A 7191-nucleotide genomic window follows, 5' to 3' on the forward strand; every position below is an offset into this window, starting at 1 on the left:
TACTATTTTATACTTTTGTTTTTATTTTAACAAAGTGGCAATATTGGTGTAGGGCCAAGGGAGAGCGTATTTCAAGCACATTCCACAAGAGAATTGCTGGAGGTAGTTAATAAATGTCAAGAATTCTAAGCATGAAATACTCAAGATTTTCCAAGAGGAAAAAAAATAAATAAAATTTAGGTCTCATTCATCCAAATAGTACCTTTGATCAGAACAATTTTGATTACATTCTTTTAATTTCCTTGCTTCAGTTTGCTCATTGGCTTTGTCTATATCTCTGCACAGTTAACAAATTAGCTGATATTTCTGGCTATCTTCACAATCAATTATGCATTGATCAACTGATTGACCATGCAGCAATCTGGTTTGGTTGTTAAGACAGCTGCAAACACTGGATTGACTGTTGCAATTGTTAATTCAGCTGTACAGACCTGGCGTCAGAGAAGGACTTTTGAAATATGTATAAAATGTGTCACATTCTCAAATGGTCATCTAAATGTTAAACCTGTGTTCAAAATAAAGTTTAATCTTGACAAGATTAAATCTTAAATCTTAACAAGAACAGTCTTGTTCTCACAGATTGCACATTAAAAATAAAATTCCACATGGAACATAATTTAAGGTTCTCATATAACAAGAAACTGCCAGACTAACAATGAGGCATATGAATAAATATTGCTGTCCTTCAATGCTGAAGAGGATGTTGACCCTTGCAATTATGTTGTTCTTATTCAAGTTTTGATTATGGTGAAATGATCAAAATACTTAGGTTCTATTCTATATCACTATTAATATTTCTTCTTTTATGACTTTGTGCTGCTGAAAATTAAGAGAATTTAACTGTTATGAATTGGGAACTGTGTACCCTTAATTTCTACCAACAGAAACTGTATTGTCTGTTGTCTAAATATTGTCTAAAATATTTACTATCTGGCCCTTTAAGAAAAAGTTTGCTGACCCTGCCAGAGTTACTACCCCACCTCTAGTGAGAAGGCTCTTTTCCACTCACAACACCAGCTGTCCCTCCATCCCACCTAGAGATCTGACTCTGCTTCAGATCAGGGACAATAGGAACCCCTAGGCGACAGCACCTTGCTAGGGCTCTGGAGGGCAGAGTTCTGGGTGAGATGAGCAAAGGACTTAAAATGTCAGGTAGTCACAGAATGAACTTTTGGATTTGTTGGATTTTGGCTTCTCCCCTATGTCATTGTCATACAGGGATCCAAAGCCTTCTCTCCTTTGAGAAATGTTTCTTTTCTGTAACTTCCTCAGAAAGCCCATTGGTAATCAGATGGATTCCACAGTCCAGTACTGGAGTGGGTACATTAGCTTTCTGTTAGGCCTTGAAATTATCTTTCATGGCTTCATCATACTATTAATGTAGAAAGATATTAAGCTTAGTTCAGTGCGTGTTTAGGGAAAAGGAGCAAATATAAATACCTGACACATCTTCACATAGGCCAGGGACTCAACAAAGATACTTTGTGACTCAACTGGGGTCTGTTCTAGCTCACCGGAGCTTAGGATTCCTTTCCAAGCTTTGAGGCCAAACTCCAGTAATAAAGTCTATATATTTTCTGGTCTCTTCCAATGGTCTTTTCCATCTGTAGTGCCAGTAGCCTTATTTTGTCAAGGATTCAATACTCTCAGCCATCTTTCCCCTCTTTAGCAAACAAATGATGACATCATTATTATTATTGTTGTTGATGTGGTTGTTGTTATTACAGTCCCTACTCTCCAGTGATTCCTAGTCTGGTGATAAAAACATGAATGCAAACAGCTACCCTTAATGAAACATGGTAAGTGAGGAACTGCTTCACCAGAGAAGGTAAAATTTCTCAGTGGTGGGATGTAGTTGGATCTTACCATCTCCATCATTAAATATTCAGGAATCTGGACAGCTGGTTGTTAAAACATTTTGTAACTTAAAATTGGCCATGGTGGGAATATCAACCCCATGGAAACTGGCAAGTGCTACAAAGCAGGACGTTTTTTTTTGTTCAGAGAGCTGATTTACCAAAACAACACTGCATTTGAGCTGGAAAAAAGAGGAAGGGAGCGAAGTCATTGCAAGAAGCGGGGACAGACATTATGATTAATATATAATATATATATAATATCAGTAATATTTGATGTTGAAAAAATTTATTCTCTTTGACATGCAACATTACTTCAATTTTATTCATTCAAATATGAAAATCGTATTTTAATCAACTGGAATCAAATTCGAATTCTTTTCTATGCTTAATTTGCCACAGGCTGATAGGGCAAGCACAAGTTTGTCACCACAATTATGTTTTGGTAAATTTTCTCTTATTATTTTTCACAGATTTTATTTCTATTTCACAGGATATATATAACCTGTTCTGTTTTCCTTTGGTATACAGTGTTATTCAGGATTCAGGAAGTCTAATGTCAGCCTGACTTTTATCCCCTTGTAGGCAAGCCACCGTTCTTCTTTGATGTTTTTAGTATTCATATATTATTCTATAATCCCAGATTTCCATTGTTTCCAGAATGAGTCTTATTATTTTAGTCTGATATTTAGGGAAGCTGTTAAATCTATAAATTTGGGTTTCTTTTTTTTACCTTAGGCAGATTTTTCTGTGTCATACTATTCCTTTAGTTGTGTCAGAAAGAACTTTCTTGGGTTGTATCTTTATTCCCTTTCCTCCATATCTATAAATTTTCCTGTCACTTTCACTTCTGTCCTTTACCTTTAGACTTTAGGTTTCTCAAATCTGCTATCCTTATCACCAATTTGATTTGGTCACATCCATTTATAGCATCTCTAATGGGAATTTCAGTTCTGCTCTTGCTCTGGGGTTTTGTGCATTCTCTCATTATTTTATTCAGATTTCTTTGTATCTCTGCCTTTACTTAACACTCTTTAGTCTTCTCTTACTCCAGAGGACACTTCCTTCTTTCATGTTTTTGAAGACATCAAGCATAGTTTGCTAAACTTTGCCTTTTTCCTACTGTTCTTTTCTGTTTGCTTATTCTTATACAGGTGGAGATTCACCCAGACCTGGCATGTCCCAAAAGATGCTTTCTTGGTTTCATTAGCCTGGGCTGCTCTTCTCCTAGGTACAGACACTGCCATGTTTCAGCTCTAGAACCAAAGGCAGATTGATTTGCACAGACCTTAGAATATTTGTTTCTAATAGTGATTAGTCCAGAAAGGATGGACTTAGTAATTCTTTCCTTAAGGGGAAAGGCATTTCAGCTAGTGTTGGCCAACATGTACCTCTGGCTTTAAGGGTAGAAGCCCCTGAATGGATATATGGGCAGACTCTGCTTGGCTTAACAAATGATTCTTTGGCAGCTGGAAAAAAAAATCACATGTTTTTCTGGTCTGTGTAATTTCTGTGGCCAGAGTTTAGGGCAGATAAAGGAGGGTAAATCGAAGATTTTTCCTACCCCTGGTTTGGACTCACACTTGTTGCTTTGTATGTGCTGCTGTATCATATGTTGTGCCACAGAATTTCTCAACAGCAGTGCCATTGACATTTTGGACTAGACGATTCATTGCTGTGGAGGGCTGTTCTGTGTGTTGGAGGGTGGCCATACATTAAAGTAGCCATACCCTGCCCAAGTCGTGATAAACAAAAATGTCTCCAGATGTTGCTAAATGTTCCCTGGTAAGCAAAATTGCCCTCCCTCTTTCCCATTGAAAACCACTGCTATAGAGTCTAAGAATATACTTCCAATTCCATAACAAATGCTATGTATTTTATGAAGTTTTCTCCAAAACTGAATGATGTTCTTTTATGTGAAATATTTTGTACCGCTGCCAGTCTTTTTCTCTGTCTTTATACGCATTTTGTAGAACGTTGAATGGAATTGTATGAGGAATTACTGCTTTTGCTCTTGCATTTCTTTATTCACTGATTAATCTGCCAAATATTCATTGAGTGCATAATATATGCCATGGTCTCTGCTGAGTTGTGGAACAACAAACTGAGTGAGATACTCTCCTGCCAATTCTTAACTTTGGGGATTTCTTCTAAGATTTATACAAATGATCATATTTATCTTCTTGAAATGTCTTGTTCTTTTGGCTTCCTCTGCTTCTTTTCCTACATCTGGACTAATTGTAGGACTTGTCAGTTCCTTTAAAATGTTAATGTCATTTACAAATTTCCAAAGGAGGGGGTAAAGCATGTGGTATTCCTTAATCTTATTTGATCCTAGACCCCTATTTTCTCTAGACCATCTCATGAGATTATTAGTGCAAGTTATAGGCTTTGCAAAATACTCATTTAGAGAGTTCTCTATGATCTGAGGATGGATGACACAGATGCTTTTCAAATTAATATCTTCAGTCCTGATGTTTTACAGAGTCCCAGACCCAAATATTCAATTCCTCCTGGGTATCTCCAGATTATAGTCCTACAAATAGCTCACACTCAGTGCTTCTTCCAAGGCATCCATGACCCCCAAAATAGAGAGTAAAATTTTTCATTTTCCTCTGTACCTTTAACACTGTTCTGTCCTAACCTTAACTCAGTGTAGGTTGGGCATCTGTTACAATTCTGTCTCCCCTCTGAGACTGAAAACCCAGGGGCAGGGTCCAGGCCTCTTCTTCACTCTTTTTCAGAATTTGGAATAGAATGGGTGCTCAGGAGTTTTTTTTTTTAATTAAATTTAACATACAAAAACCCTGGAAAAAAGTAATACCATTGACATTTCTTAGAAAATGTTTTTAGCTTATTTCTCTACATATTTAAATTGAGGTTCACGGATAGATCTGAAAGCTCTAGGAACCTAAGGGGAGTTGCTGGAGAGGAGTAATAGCAAGAGGAAAGAGGACAGAGAAGCAGGGTACTTGGATTTGCCAAAGACAAACTTGAATGATTTAATAATACTGGATAGTGCTAGCAGTGTTTTTGAAAAAAAAAAATTGTGTCTTTTGTTTTTATTTTTGTGTTTTGCCAGTCCTAAGAATTTTGCAGGTCGGCTTGGGTCCAGTGTGATGATTAAACATTTGTTTCCTAAAAAGCAAACTGATTCTTTTGTTCCCTGTTACTCAATTTAAGACTAAATCATGAGGGGATTTGGAAGGATGTACTAAAGTTCCATCTGGTTTGTTGAGAACAATATGCTACTAGATAATCATTCCTTTATCACAGCTGAAGAAAGTAATAGTTGCTGTTTTTTAAAAATTAAAACTCCATATACACTTCTGATTAAATCCACACCACAGTAAACATCATGACTGGGATTGGGGGAGCCCACCAAATCTTCCTGCCACAATTCTTTGCTGAGCCCAGAAATGCAATTTCTCTCTCTTTCCTTTTCAGATGGGTATGTTATGGGTCCATTTATCTTTGCATTCAGGTGCATGACACAGAGATGAGGAAGAGAATCTGCCAAGCACTAGGAAACAATACTAAATGAGCACCTTGAGGAAACTGGAAAGTAGTTTCTACTTTATCAGGATTTTCAATTCCAGGTATCTTACTTTGGAACTTCTGTATTACTTTGATATCACTCATAAAATGTTCCATTTCTGAAACTGCTAGATCTACAGAAATCAGTAGCCTCTTTTGGGCAATGTATAAAAGAAGACCATAGATTACAATCTGATGATTGTAAAAATAAATAGGTTGATTTTCTTTTCTCAGCAATCAATACAGCTTTATTCTTCATCAAGAAAAATTAAATCTTAGATCTCTGTTCTTCTAAGTCTGTGTGAAAAAAAGACAAACCTTAGCGTTTCAGAGGATCAAACCTCATAGCATAGGTATTAGTCTATTTGATGCTTTCTGTGTCTGCAACTAGCATTATTCCAGGTTCAGGTACTAAAATCAACAAAATAGGGTAAACTTTTCTTCTTTACATTGATTTAACAACACTTGAGGTCACTATAGGAGATATAATTTGCCTAAATTAGGCCTATATTCACAATGTAAAGAAGTGCTTTTTAATACAGTTATCTAACAATGCTAAGTGTACACTGAAACATAAGTCAGTGGTTATGTTTATTTAAAGTAGATGGGGAGGACCTTCAAGATGGTGGAGGAGTAAGACGCGGAGATCACCTTCCTCCCCACAAATACATCAAAAATACATCTACATGTGGAACGACTCCTACAGAACACCTACTGAACGCTGGCAGACGACCTCAGACCTCCCAAAAGGCAAGAAACCCCCCACGTACCTGGTAGGGCAAAAGAAAAAAGAATAAACATATACAAAAGAATAGGGACGGGACCTGCATCAGTGGGAGGGAGCTGTAAAGGAGGAAAAGTTTCCACACACTAGGAAGCCCCTTCACTGGAGGAGACAGGGGGTGGGCGGGAGGGGAAGCTTTGAAGGAGAGTGCAGCAACGGGGGTGCAGAGGGCAAAGTGGAGAGATTCCCGCACAGAGGAATGGATCAGAGCCAACCAGTGCTCACCAGCCTGAGAGGCTTGTCTGCTCCCCCGCCGGGGCGGGCGGGGGCTGGGAGCTGAGGCTCGGGCTTTGGTTGGAGCGCAGGGAGAGGACTGGGGTCGGCTGCGTGAACACAGCCTGAAGGGGGCTAGTGCACCACAGCTAGCCGGAAGGGAGTCTGGGAAAAAGTGTGGAGCTGCCGAAGAGGCAAGAGACCATTGTTTCAGGGTGTGTGAGAAGGGGATTCAGAGCATCGCCTAAACAAGCTCCAGAGATGGGCGCGAGCCGCGGCTATCAGCGCGGACCCCAGAGACGGCCATGAAATGCTAAGGCTGCTACTGCAGCCGCGAAGAATCCTGTGTGCAAGCACAGGTCACTATCCACACCTACCCTCCAGGGAGCCTGTGCAGCCCACCACTGCCAGGGTCCCATGATCCAGGGACAACTTCCCTGGGAAAACACACGGCATGCCTCAGGCTGTTGCAATGTCACAGTGGCCTCTGCCGCCGCAGGCTCGCCCCGCATTCCGTACCCCTCCCTCCCCCTGGCCTGAGTGAGCTAGTGCCCCGTAATCAGCCACTCCTTTAACACCTTCCTGTCTGGGTGAAGAACAGATGCCAGAGGGCAACCTACATGCAGAGGCAGGAACAAATCTAAAGCTGAACCCCAGGACCTCTGCCAACAAAGAAGAGAAAGGGAAATTTCTCCATACAGCCTCAGGAGCAGTGGATTAAATCTCCACAATCAACTTGATGTACGCTGCATCTCTGGAATGCTTTAATAGACAACGAATCATCCCAGAATTGAGGCTTTG

This window comes from Tursiops truncatus, chromosome 12, assembly GCF_011762595.2.
Source record: "Tursiops truncatus isolate mTurTru1 chromosome 12, mTurTru1.mat.Y, whole genome shotgun sequence".
Taxonomy (NCBI): domain Eukaryota; kingdom Metazoa; phylum Chordata; class Mammalia; order Artiodactyla; family Delphinidae; genus Tursiops; species Tursiops truncatus.